This window comes from Siphateles boraxobius, unplaced genomic scaffold, assembly GCF_051911475.1.
Source record: "Siphateles boraxobius isolate OS27281-9 unplaced genomic scaffold, OSU_SipBor_1 5, whole genome shotgun sequence".
NCBI lineage: Eukaryota > Metazoa > Chordata > Actinopteri > Cypriniformes > Leuciscidae > Siphateles > Siphateles boraxobius.
The window spans coordinates 7080255-7093289 of NW_027509141.1; positions in this window are offsets into that span (position 1 = coordinate 7080255).

Here is a 13035-nt window from a genome sequence, read left to right on the forward strand (position 1 = left end):
CTGTCACAAGTTTATTTTTCTTATTGGTAACTTGACTGTTTATTTATTTATTTATTTATTTTGTCTTCAACCTTAATGTAGTGTATTGTTATTATTATAATGAATGTGAAAAAAAAAAAAAGAAATCCAAGTACTATTCTCTGCAGACGGTAGCGCGGTGACGTCACGTTTATTACGTCACGTAAGTGTTACCATGGATGCGCCATATCGCGGTGACAGCGCATGCGCGTTAAGCGGTGACGTCACTTGTTTTGACGTCACGCGTATTTAAAACGCATGCGCAAATTTGACATAATATAATTTGTTTAAAACTTTAGATTGGAAAAAGATTTGGTCCCTACAACAAAAATATTTTCTAACTAATAAAGTAAAAGAAGTATCTTTCAAAATAATAAATACATTTTATCCTGTTAAATATTTTATGATTAAATATAAAAGTAACATTGACACAAGATGCTCATTTTGCCAAGTTCACACAGAAACGGTTTATCATTTATTTTGGTCATGTTTCTATACTGAACAACTATGAAAATATATTGACATATTTATTAAAGATAATATCCAGCAAGATATATCAGTAACCTTTAAAGACATTATTTTTGGCTACTTTGATTCTGACCCCACTAAAAAAAAAGCCTGCTTTGTTACTAATTTAATTTATTGAGAACTTTTATATCCATAAACGTAAATGCATCAACAACAAACTAGTTTTAATTGTTTTAAAAAATATATCTAAATTTTTAAATGTACCTTAACACTATTTCATCCTCAGTAAATAAGAAAACAATTTGAACAATTTTGAATTGTAAGATCTTTAATTTGTGTAGCCCTACTCTAAATGATGTATAAAATAATATCTTACCCTCCTATTTCTAGTTTTTTTTCTTCTTCTTTGTTTTAGTTAGCCATGCATTGCTAACTTCTTCCTTTATTCTATGTGTTCAGATGACATTCAGAATCAGAAATCAGAAAGAGCTTTATTGCCAAGTGTGCTTGCACACACAAGGAATTTGTTTTGGTGCTAAGGCTTCCAGTGGACATATACAAATACAACAAGAAACATGAAACATAATACTACAAATTATAAGAATAAAGAATAAAAATATTAATATATGAGAATAAAAAGTATCACAGTTAGGTCTAGAAAAGTCAGAATAGACATTTCCAGATTTACAGATTGTGAACATATGTATAGTGTTTTGAATATTATAAATAAATCAATCTACATATAAGTATCACCTGAGTTTTAGGATATTGCACTAAACAGTGGGAGTATTGCACTTAAGGCATATGCCTTGGGAGGTGTGTTAACTGTTCAGGAGGGAAATGGCCTGTGGGAAGAAACTGTTCCTGTGCCGAGATGTTCTTGTGGCCAGTGATCTGAGTCTCCGTCTTGACGGTAACAGTTCAAACTGGTGGTGTCCAGGGTGAGTGGAGTCTGTGGTGATTTTACCTGCTCTCTTCCTCACTCTGGAAGAGTACAGGTCCTGGAGGTTTGGCGGGGGGGCACCAATAATCCTCTCCGCAGTCCGGACTGTCCGTTGTAGTCTCCTGATGTCTGATTTGGTAGCTGAACCAAACCAGACAGTGATGGAAGCGCACAAGACAGACTCAATGACGGCTGAGTAGAACTGAATCAGCAGCTCCTGTGGCCGGTTAAACTTCCTCAGCTGGCGAAGGAAGTACAGTCTCTGCTGGGCCTTTTTTTACAATGGAGTCAATGTGATTGTCCCACTTCAGATCCTGAGAGATGGTAGTGCCCAGGAACCTGAATGACTCCACTGCTTCCACAGTGCTGTTCATGATGGTGAGTGGGGGGAGTGCTGGGCTGTTCCTCCTGAAGTCCACGATCATCTCCACTGTTTTGAGCGTGTTCAGCTCAAGGTTGTTATAACTGCACCAGACAGCCAGCTGTTCAACCTCCAGTCTGTAAGCAGAGTCGTCACCGTTCCGGATGAGACCGATGACAGTGGTGTCGTCGGCAAATTTCAGGAGCTTGACAGAGGGGTCTTTAGAAGTGCAGTCATTAGTGTACAGGGAGAAGAGCAGTGGGGAGAGAACGCACCCTTGGGGGGCTCCGGTGCTGATTGTGAGAGTCCTGGTGTGTGTTTCCACACACACACACACACACACACACACACACACACACACACACACACACACACACACACACACACACACACACACACTCATAACTAAATCTTATGAGTTATTGCCGTCACAAGTAGAAGTGATGGCTTCATAGGCTTTGACACACACCAAGTTGAAGGTTGTCCATCATTGAGCCATCTTTGAGCATCTGTCAGCTCAGTTTTTGCTATGCGTTTCATTAGACAGATACTGTCAGCTTTATTGGCCAATTGAGCATGTTGAATTGGTGTCGGTCAGTCAGTGATACAAATCCCTCTGATTAGCTTTTCAGATAGTAACCAGTGCACGAGAAGAGAAGTAAAAAGTGATGAAAGCAAGCAAACAGGGAAGTTAAAACTTATTCACATAAAAATGTATCAATAAACTAATGAATTTGTTTTACATTCTCTTCATGAACATTTTGAACCGTCAAGAGTTTTGGGTGAATAGACTTTCAATGGAGGGACAGAAATCTTTCAGATTTCATTAAAAAGATTTTCATTTGTGTTACGAAGATGAACTAGATGATTGAAAGTCTTATGGGTTTGGAACCACATGAGAGTGAGAAATTAATGATAACTATATTAATGAAATAATTTTAATTTTTGGGTGAACTAACCCTTAACACTTGGGCCAAATACCACAAATACGTCTTGAAAGTAGACAAGTGGTCAAATGCATAAAATGCAAGCGTGTGTATTCGGACAGGTCAATACACTGGAAAATTTTGAGATTGAGATAAGTTTGTCAGAAGTTCGTATTAGTCATGTGACCTTGTGCTCAAAATGACAGCCAACATGATGGTGGTCGACTCTTATGTAGAAAACTGCACCTTTCCTAGGCCTCCAAAAGTAATAATAATAATTTTAATTTAATAAATAATTTCTTTAAAAAATATAAGTGTAAAAAAGTACATTCACTGGATCTTTTCCTTCAATAGACTATTTGAAAATGTCAGAGGGTGAAAAAAAAAAAGCGTGTCTGAATGTGCTAAATGTAAAGGACACTACAAGATAAATCCATCCATCCATTCTCCAAATCGTTTGTTCTATAGGATTATGGGGATAAACCGTCATTTTTCACCAAAATCTGCAGTCTGGCTCTCCATGTATGGTCCCTAGAGAGTGTTAGTGTGTGAATCTGGGAATACTGGATGTCTGCCCAGAGAGAGAGACTCCACATCTCCATGACCCTGATGCCTGCCTTTCAAAAGTCCTTGAGGCCTCAGAGGCACAAAGAGGAAAGAGCTCGGAGCATCACAGACAGTGTGCTGGATAAACGTCTATGTGCATGATGGATGTTGATCCAGGAACATGTTGTACTTGGTAAAATCACATTCACCGCATAGTACTTAACATCACTGCTGTAGAATGACGTTCACGATGCCTCAATGTCTGACAAAGAAGATAAAAGATTAACTGAACTGAACAGACGGAGAACAAGTTCAGCATCTTCTGTGTCCTTCATGTATCATGGCAAATCACAGACCCATGACTGTCAAAAGCTGTGATTCACCTCATTACAATTAATCTGAAGTGAATCTGCCCATGCTGAAAGCTGCATGTGTGCTGACTAAACTACTGAAACCAAGGCTTTCACTGTGCTGAGAACAAGGACAGCACTAAAAATTATATTGGTTTATAATTGACAAATTTCCTGCAACGTTAGACACCAGGCTAGAAAAAGAAAGGAATCGTTCATCAAAAAGCAAAAATTCAATATCAAACCCATAAGAATTTTTTTTAAATGTCCTGGTAAAACGTATCATAAAAGGAGTCCAAACAACTATATTCCAGCCTTTTGGAATTCTAAAATGCGGTAAAAAAAAGGCGGTCCGCCTTGCTCTGATGTCATGCTGACGTGTGTCAAAAAACTCTCGCGAGCGCAAGGCGCACGTGTCGGATTCTGCAGTCGTGCGCAGTTGCTCTCCACCAACTGCGCTGATCAAAAGCATGATGGGAAACGACTTGCTGACGACACAGCTTAATGTTGATTGGTTTAAACAACCGTGATGTATTTTTCTCTTTTAAAATGTTTTAAAATGTTTGATTTTAAAACTCGGATATCATGTTTTATATGTGTGAATATTCCCAAACTCTCGGACAGTGCGGTCTCTATGGGTTATGCTTATGCAATGTCATTTTATTATTAAAAAAAATCACACAGCCTATGTCTGTATTAAGGAAAAAAATGATTGATAAACTTATTTGAAATGGAATTAAATGACAAGTACTTTGGGTGTCTTGTCCATTATATTTATTTTCATATTAAAAGCAACAGAACTTAAATTACATCCAGTTTATTAGCAACACTGTGCACGAGCGTGAATCCCGTGATATCCATCATTGATCTCGCAGGTGTCAGATCCACTGCGAGAAGCGAGAACTGTCCAGCTTGCCTGCGCTTTTTTCACTCCTCCTCTCACTGCAGCCGCCTACTCTCGACTACATTACAGGCTAGGCAAGGCACATCTCAAACAAGCCTATCATCATCGCTGCATTAGGTTTCATGTGACGCTATTGTATTAGGCTGGACCGAATAATCAAATTTATTTCAGTAAATGATTCAGCATAGCATCCACCGACAAACATGAGTAACACAACTGAGCTATAGAGATCGCTAAGACATGTGACCAACTGGGCGGCAACGTCATCAGAACGCAAAGAATTATGGGTATGTTTGGCCCGTTTACATGGGCTGGCATAGCAGGCTAGTGTTCTGGCCTATTTTTTTACGGTCTATGGTTCTGGCATGAAAAAAAAAATAGCGTGAAAAACAGAATATAATCCTACAGAATGCAGCGGGCTAAAGAAAACATTGTCGGACGATACCAGAAAACGACTCGGTTACTAACGTAACCTCGGTTCCCTGAGAGGAGGGAACGAGTATTGCGTAAGTAGCTTACGCTATGGGAAAACTCCTTTTCTCGAGAATATTGAAGTCTTTATGTAAAACGCACTGCAGCTGCACAGCAGACAGCAATGAGCGAAGGAGCTCGGTCATTGGCTGTGCTGCGGCAACTTGCTCGAACCAATGACGGGGAGACTCTGAATGCGCGACCAATGAGCGCGCCTCGCGCCCGCGCGCGTCAGAGCCCGCCAAGATGGGCGTGGCCAAGAGCTATATATTGGGCGCCCCGTCATGAGAGTTCTTTAGGTTAAAACGACTGAAGCGAACTAACCAAGCACAAGCACGGCAGCTTACGCAATACTCGTTCCCTCCTCTCAGGGAACCGAGGTTCCGTTAGTAACCGAGTCGTTCCCTTTCGAGAGGTCTCTCCTATTCCGTAAGTAGCTTACGCTATGGGAACACAGAGGCAGGTGCCTGAGCTAAAAAGCAAAGTTATCATCCAACCAGCCGGCAGAGGCGAGCTTTATATGTGGGAAAAAAGTAAAGAGCGGCCAGAAGGCGCTCAGTGTGACACAAGCACATACATAATCTAGATACGAACTCATAGTTCTACTAGCATCATGCTGATAGTACATTGGAATGCAATGTCGGGACCTGTAGGTTGTAAAACCTGATAAATGTGGACGGTGAGGCCCAGCCTGCCACCGCACAAATATCCTCGATCGGACCACGCCCAGGAAGAAGCCATACTCCTGGTGGAGTGTGCTTTGACTCCCCAGGGGCATTGAAGTCCCTTGGCTTCATAAGCCAGAGCTATAGCCTCAACTATCCAGTGAGAGATTCTCTGCTTTTAAACGGCGGAACCCTTCGTACGGCCGCCAAAGCATACAAACAGTTGTTCTGTCTGTCTGAATAGGGCAGAACGCTCCAAATACACTCTGAGAGCCCTAACGGGGCAGAGTAGATTAGCGTCGTGTTCGTCTGCTGGAGACGATAGCGCAGTTAGGGAGATAACCTGTGCTCTGAAGGGAGTGGTGAGCACTTTAGGAATATACCCATGTTTTGGCCTAAGGACGACCCTGCAGTCGTTAGGTCCGAATTCCAAGCAGGCAGCGCTTGCCGAAAGCGCGTGCAGATCGCCCACTCTCTTGACCGAGGCGAGTGCCAGCAAGAGCGCAGTTTTAAGCGAGAGCTGCTTAAGGTGCACGGTTCGGAGTGGTTCGAACGGGGGCCCTTTAAGAGCGTCTAGGACAGTAGCTATGTCCCAGATCGGCACTGAGGGGGGGCGTGAAGGGTTCATCCTCCTAGCGCCCCTTAGGAAACGAATAATTAGGTCGTTTCTTCCCAATGGACGTTCCATCACAGGGTCGTGTGACGCTGTGATGGCCGCCACATATACTTTGAGCGTGGAGGGGGAGCGGCCCGCCTCCAGAAGCCCTTGTAGAAAAGCGAGTACGTTCGTAATCTCGCATGTTTCAGGGTTCAGGCCCTCGGCGTTACACCAGTCACTGAACACTTTCCATTTCTGGGCATATAAGCGTCTCGTGGAGGGCGCCCGCGCCTCAGCGATGGTTTTTAGCGCTCCACTCGTGAGGTTCCTGGGAACCCGTTGAGGGGCCATGCATGAAGGGCCCACAGATCGGGGCGGGGATGAAATATCATCCCGCTGGCCTGACTGAGGAGGTCTGGCCTCAGTGGAATCGGCCGTGGTGCAGATTGCATTTGCATAAATTCTGGAAACCATGTTTGGTTCCCATGTTTGGTTCTGGAAACCATCTTGTTGGCTATCAGGAGCACTGCGTTTTTCTCCTCTCTGACCCGACTTGATGACCTGTGGCAGCATCGCGATCGGGGGAAAAGCATATAAGGGGCGGCTCGGCCAGCTCTGGGCGAGCGCGTCCGTGCATTTCGTGAAGAAAAGAGAGCAGTGTGCATTCTCCTTGGAGGCGAAGAGGTCGACCTCCGCCTCGCCAAAGATTTTCCATAACCACTGAATCGTCAGTGGGTTGAGAGACCATTGTAAGGGGAGTACAGTTAAAGACCCAGAACCAGATATGAAGAATGAAGACCCAGAGTCAGAATTATAAAAAATTAAAGAAAATATTTACTGAAGATAGTTTGCAGTTTCATCAGCAGAAGTCAGCTTCAATACTCGCACAGGAGTTCGTAGGCCGCCCCCCTTACAGTTACAAAGATCACAGCAGTTATACAATTTCCAAGGTCTAAGCTACGTCATTGCTTACAGGATGAATGATTCTCATTGGCTATGAAATAGATAAACACAGTAATTTTCCACACATATACAGATAGACTGAAGCATATCTCCATCGATTATGCAGCTGAAGTTAGGCACGTCATGACCTTCCAGGTCGCAGATTTGGGTTGCTGGGCGCCAGCATGTCCAGAACAACAACTCAGTCAATGTCCAATAATGCCAGTGGTTCCTTAACCTGTAACCAAGAAGACTAACACACACACCGACACACAGCTTTTCCAAGGTTGGATTTGGCCAGGCTCTCACTATAAACTGGAGAGTCCTCTCAAAACATCAAGATAATGCGTTCTTTCTCTCAAGGATAGCTAAACTTTAGTCTAACTGGAAAGAAAGGCTTTAACAAAGAAATGGCCCCTTAAACTATTGGCTTCAATGACCCCTATATGTTTAAACACATTGAAGACCTTTCTCAAACACAAAACAAGTCCCTATTTCATTTCTGGAAGCTGTGTTAAATAAGCAAGCACTGCATTCAGATATCAAATACAGACATTAAAGAATACATGAAAAGAACATTTCAGTAATCACAATGGTAACTTATATAAATAAAGTAAAATCTCCAGAGAGGTCATTCAACTCATTTGATATTTAGAAGGAAAAATATTGATTAATACCTTAATTATAATCAATCATTACATATACATTGAAGCAGCAGTGGATTCCAATCCACCCCCTTCAGTCCCCCGTTTTAGACCAACGTGGAGTCCTAAACACCACATCTGGTCTATCCATAAAGAGGCTGCATCAAAATGTTAGGTTTCTGACCCATGCTCCTCTGTCAGGTTAATTTTTATAAAACAAACAATATCTTTTTCCTTCAATGACTTAATATCAACAAAATATCCCACATACTATAATATTGATCTCCAGAACCTTTGGACATAGCTGTCTTTACATGTCCTACACAGCTATTATTCATCTTGGCTAATTTGGTTTCATCATCAAATTAACTGATACAATACAAGTACATATTTATTCTCTGGAAGCCGGCTAAATAAGCAAGCACTGTTGCTGTATTCCTAGCATGGGCTAGACCCGCAGTCACTACTCAGATCCCAAATACAGACATTGTCTATAATCATAAATACCAGGATATATGCACTAGTTTTTATAATTTCCAATTCATTTTATAATAAACTAAGAAGAATAGTTAATCCATTCTTTTCACTACTCCCATTTATAGACCCAAAAGGTTCAAAACACTGGTTGAAAACACAAAGGTTGTCAAACTGAAAATAAACAACATAAAAAATAAAAATAAAAATAAGACCCATAATAATCCACTTTAAGTCTCTCCATGAATTCATCCTTCAGTTTACAGTCACCATCTTAATTATATAACATCTTATACTTTTTTTTACTCTTTTCAAAAATAGAAATAAAATAAAACAAATTCACATCATCATTTCAGTCATTATTTTACCAGTAAAATATAGGATCGTTCCCCATTCTGCTTAATAAAGCTTTTGTTCATTCCTTATCCTTATATCACTTGAATCCCTGTCAATCATACAATGTTTTATTATTTTTATTTTGAAACTCACTTTTCCATACCATTTAAACTTAATTTGACTTCCATAAATTCTATCAGAAATTGTATTTTCATAACATACATTTTTTTTTCTACTATATTTCTTCCATCTTGCCCTACATGCCAGTTCCTTCTGCATCCGAGTCTCTCACCACTGTCAGCCTAGTGACACTTAAAGTTCCCTCGTTAGGGAAATCATGGTATTTTATTAATTCTTCAATACTCTTGTTTTCTTATCATTAACTTTATTTTTCATTATAACTACTTCTCACAGTATTTGTCTCAGTTCCACTTATCTTTACAGTTTTACAGAAACCAAAATATTATGTTACTCAGATCCCAGCCCACAGCCATATAGCTGCTTTCTCTTTTTACCTTTATTAAATTGTAGTTTTCTTAGACATCTAATGTCATACATATATTTAATGGATGAAGAAATAAAACCTTTTCTTCTTAGAAGTTATATTCACTCCTCCTTTGTTCGCCCTCCGGCCTTTCAATAAAAATGAGGGAGCTCACTCTGGATAATTTGGATAGTGACTTAGCCAATGTGTCACTTTGTCTCTCTGCCGTCAAGTCTATATATATATATATATTTATTTATTTTTTCCTACGTTTATCCTTATGATCCCACCTAGTTGTCTATTTAAATTTAGACCCTCAGTTGAATTTAGACAAGACTTTTACCCCAGAATGGACGGCAATCTTCTTTACAATTCCAATTTATATAAAAGACTAATCCAGAGAGTAATTCAGTTCAATATCATAAATGACAAAAGCATTCATAATTACCAATAGCAGACAGAGCTGGAGAACCACTCCAATTAAAGCTCGTCCCATGTTCTGCATTGTCTTTTCATCAGATTGACTTAGAATTATCAACTTTTTTAAAGTTGGTCATTTCACTTAACCCATCTGTAATGATAAAACACTAATTCCAGAGGTTAATGACACAATATCCTCAAAATCAGGAAATAATAGTACCCCAAACTAATACATACAAGACATAAAGTGCTGTCACCATCACACGCACTCATACTAGACACACATATGTTAACTGTTCATTTTCAATGTTCATTTTTCTTTATATTATTGCTAAAAGATTTAAATTTTAAATAAGATTTTAAACTTCCCATTTTCCTGTATAGCTTCTACCTAATTTTACATGGTCTCTTAACCAGTTTCAAAGCATGCCTGTTCATTATTCATTAGAACTTAACAAGGTCAGCTGGGTTGTTTTGTTTCATTATCATTATTTTGCTTCAGCTTGCTCTAGCAGGCCGATGACAGAAAGACAGACACAGTTACCATCCCTTCCTCCGCTCAAGCAGTCTCTCTCACTATAAATAAATTTCTAAGACTGTAACTTATATAAAATGTAATATTAAATTCGTTACAATAATCTTTGACCATTCACCGTTGTTATCCAGACTTTTCTTAAATCAAAAGCTGTCTTCATCTTTAGCCACCACCATGCCTAACGACCTTCAGGAGTTAAAACTATGTTATAGACATATTAGCTCAACATTAACTCTTCTATACATTTTACTTGCCCATATGGCAACCAACATCATGTCCCTCATATAATTAAGTTTTGTTACTGTCTCCGCAGCAAATAATGGCAATCACCTCATGGAATCAGCTGGCTCCTGAAAGCCCTCTCCCGTTATCTCTTTATCTCTAATTTTCTTCTCTTCAGGGTGTCGTCCCCTGGCATAGTTGCAGACACTTGTCACAATGAAAAACAAGCCATGCAATCAATGCGGTTTCTGGTGAGTGGTATAGAGGAACTCACATTTCTGGGTCAGACTGCCGTAACTTCTCACAGCCCATCTCACCTCTCAATGCTCTGCTGACCCCGGTGGCCTCCAGTAATCAGCGCTCAACTCACATACCTTTCTCACAAATAACACCTGCATCCGGAGGTGCCCAGTGTTCGTGACCCCCTGCGTTGGGCTGTCCCCTGGCCAGGAAGATCATCCCGTCATTGAGTAGCCACTCGTACACACGTACACACTGGTGACCGCTCTTTCCCAATACAATCAGTTTTCTTCAACAGAACTCAGCTGTTTTCTGGAGCTTAGGAAAGGCACGTTCAAGAGTCACCAGAGCCATTCCGATTGCCTAATAGTGTTCACAGGGAGACAGGTTAATAACAACAGTATTTAATCACTTAAATCCATTAACTATCTTAAAAGCAGCAACCTAGCTACTTAGACTATACTCAGTGAATTTAGATCCCAACCGTACATTCTGTGTACTTCATCTGTAGCCGGAGCCATCGGTCCTGAATGGTGGAGACTAAATGAGACAAAGTTGTTACTGGTCCTAAAATACGCTAATCAAAATGTCTCCTCTATCGTTTAAGGTCTGTATTATTATTTTAAAGACTTCTTTAAAGTCATTCAGTTTTACATTTAAAACATTTTTAACATTTAAATACAAATTGCCCTCTGAATGGTAATGATTTCTTTTAACATCTCTGTGTCTCTGGTTTTCAACTGAAACACTGTGCTTTACTATCAATAACTTATTTTCACTTATGACACAGGCTCAGATAACAGCTTTTAGCTGACATTGAATGAGAGAGAGACTCTGAGGCATTCAGGACTGGTACACTGCATTGTCATGAACGTCTAACTTTATCTACCATCTTTTAACTCTATCCCAGCTTAAGGCATCTTTGCCAGATATTACATACGGTTTCAAATAAACATATTATTTATATTTGTCTTTTGCCCACACATCAGGAAATTTAGGCATTACAAATTTCCACTCAGATTGAGTCTGTTGCACTGGCTGTTTCAGCCACAGCACACATCAGATTTAGATAAGCGAACTGTTTCATTACAGCCAATAGCAGACTTATCTTTTGAAAGCAAAACATCAGCTTCTAGCTCTTTCATGGTCAACTTTTCAAGCTGTTTGTTTAATCAAATGCCTTTCAACACATTTTACATTTAGCAACTGTTAATTCAGTAGCCTACTACTTCTGCTTATTTGTTCTTACATAAAAATAATTATTCTAGTTCTCAATAACGTTTCATATTTCTCAATCTCAATTTTAATTGTCAAGTTCTCAACCACAGTTTAATATTTGACTTTAGTTTTCTCTTGGAGTTTATCAATCTCCAATTAGGATTCACACTATAAGTTTGACGAGGCAAGCACTCTCTGCTTGTGATACTTTTGCAGTTATTGTAAATCATCTGTAAATCATTAGTCTCTCTATATCATCTAAACCTTTTTAAAATGTTTAATTACAACACAATCATCCTTTTAGTTACTTTGATATATTTTGCAACTCACATCTGTTGGAGTCATTAATTTTACATCAACCTGTATTCATCAATTCACTTATAAAAATTACTATTATAGATATTTTCTTCAAAAGGATTCACTTTAAGACTTCAATCTTTTGACCTTTTTATCTCTTATTTCTCAGACGAAAAATGTCACTGTCGTCATTTAAACACTGATCTACTTTCAAACCAATATTATTACCAAAAATGTGTTGTCATTTTATCACATTTTAAACACCTTCTCGGTGGGCATTTACAGTTACGTATTAAATGGTCCTGATGACCACCATTAAAACAATCCCGGCTCCAACTTACTGCACACCCTTGAAGCAGTGTGTCCCAAACAGGAATGCAAACCGAGCTGATAAGCAGTTCTCTGTATCCCTATCTGAGATGGAAGAGATTGAGCAGGTTTACGGTGCCACTGGACCTCCCGTCCAAGGACGTACTCTGCTGGGGTGGTGCTACACCATTAATGCCCAGCGGGGCCCACACAGAGCACGCTTCGCTTGCGCTGTCTGCTGCCGTTACCCTTAACGACGCTCTCAGCGACTTCTTATCCTCTCAGCAGTAGGCCTACAACTTACTCCTTCACTCGCCTCATCGGAGTGAAGGCTCTCCCGCTCTCCTTCAAAATCTCTTCCAGTCAGACAGCCCTAACAATTAATAAAAGCTTACTACCTTGTGTGTTGATTTGCCAGAGATGTCACCACGGAATGATTGCCCGCCGCATCCTCCACCAAACTGTAAGGGGAGTACAGTTAAAGACCCAGAACCAGATATGAAGAATGAAGACCCAGAGTCAGAATTATAAAAAATTAAAGAAAATATTTACTGAAGATAGTTTGCAGTTTCATCAGCAGAAGTCAGCTTCAATACTCGCACAGGAGTTCGTAGGCCGCCCCCCTTACAGTTACAAAGATCACAGCAGTTATACAATTTCCAAG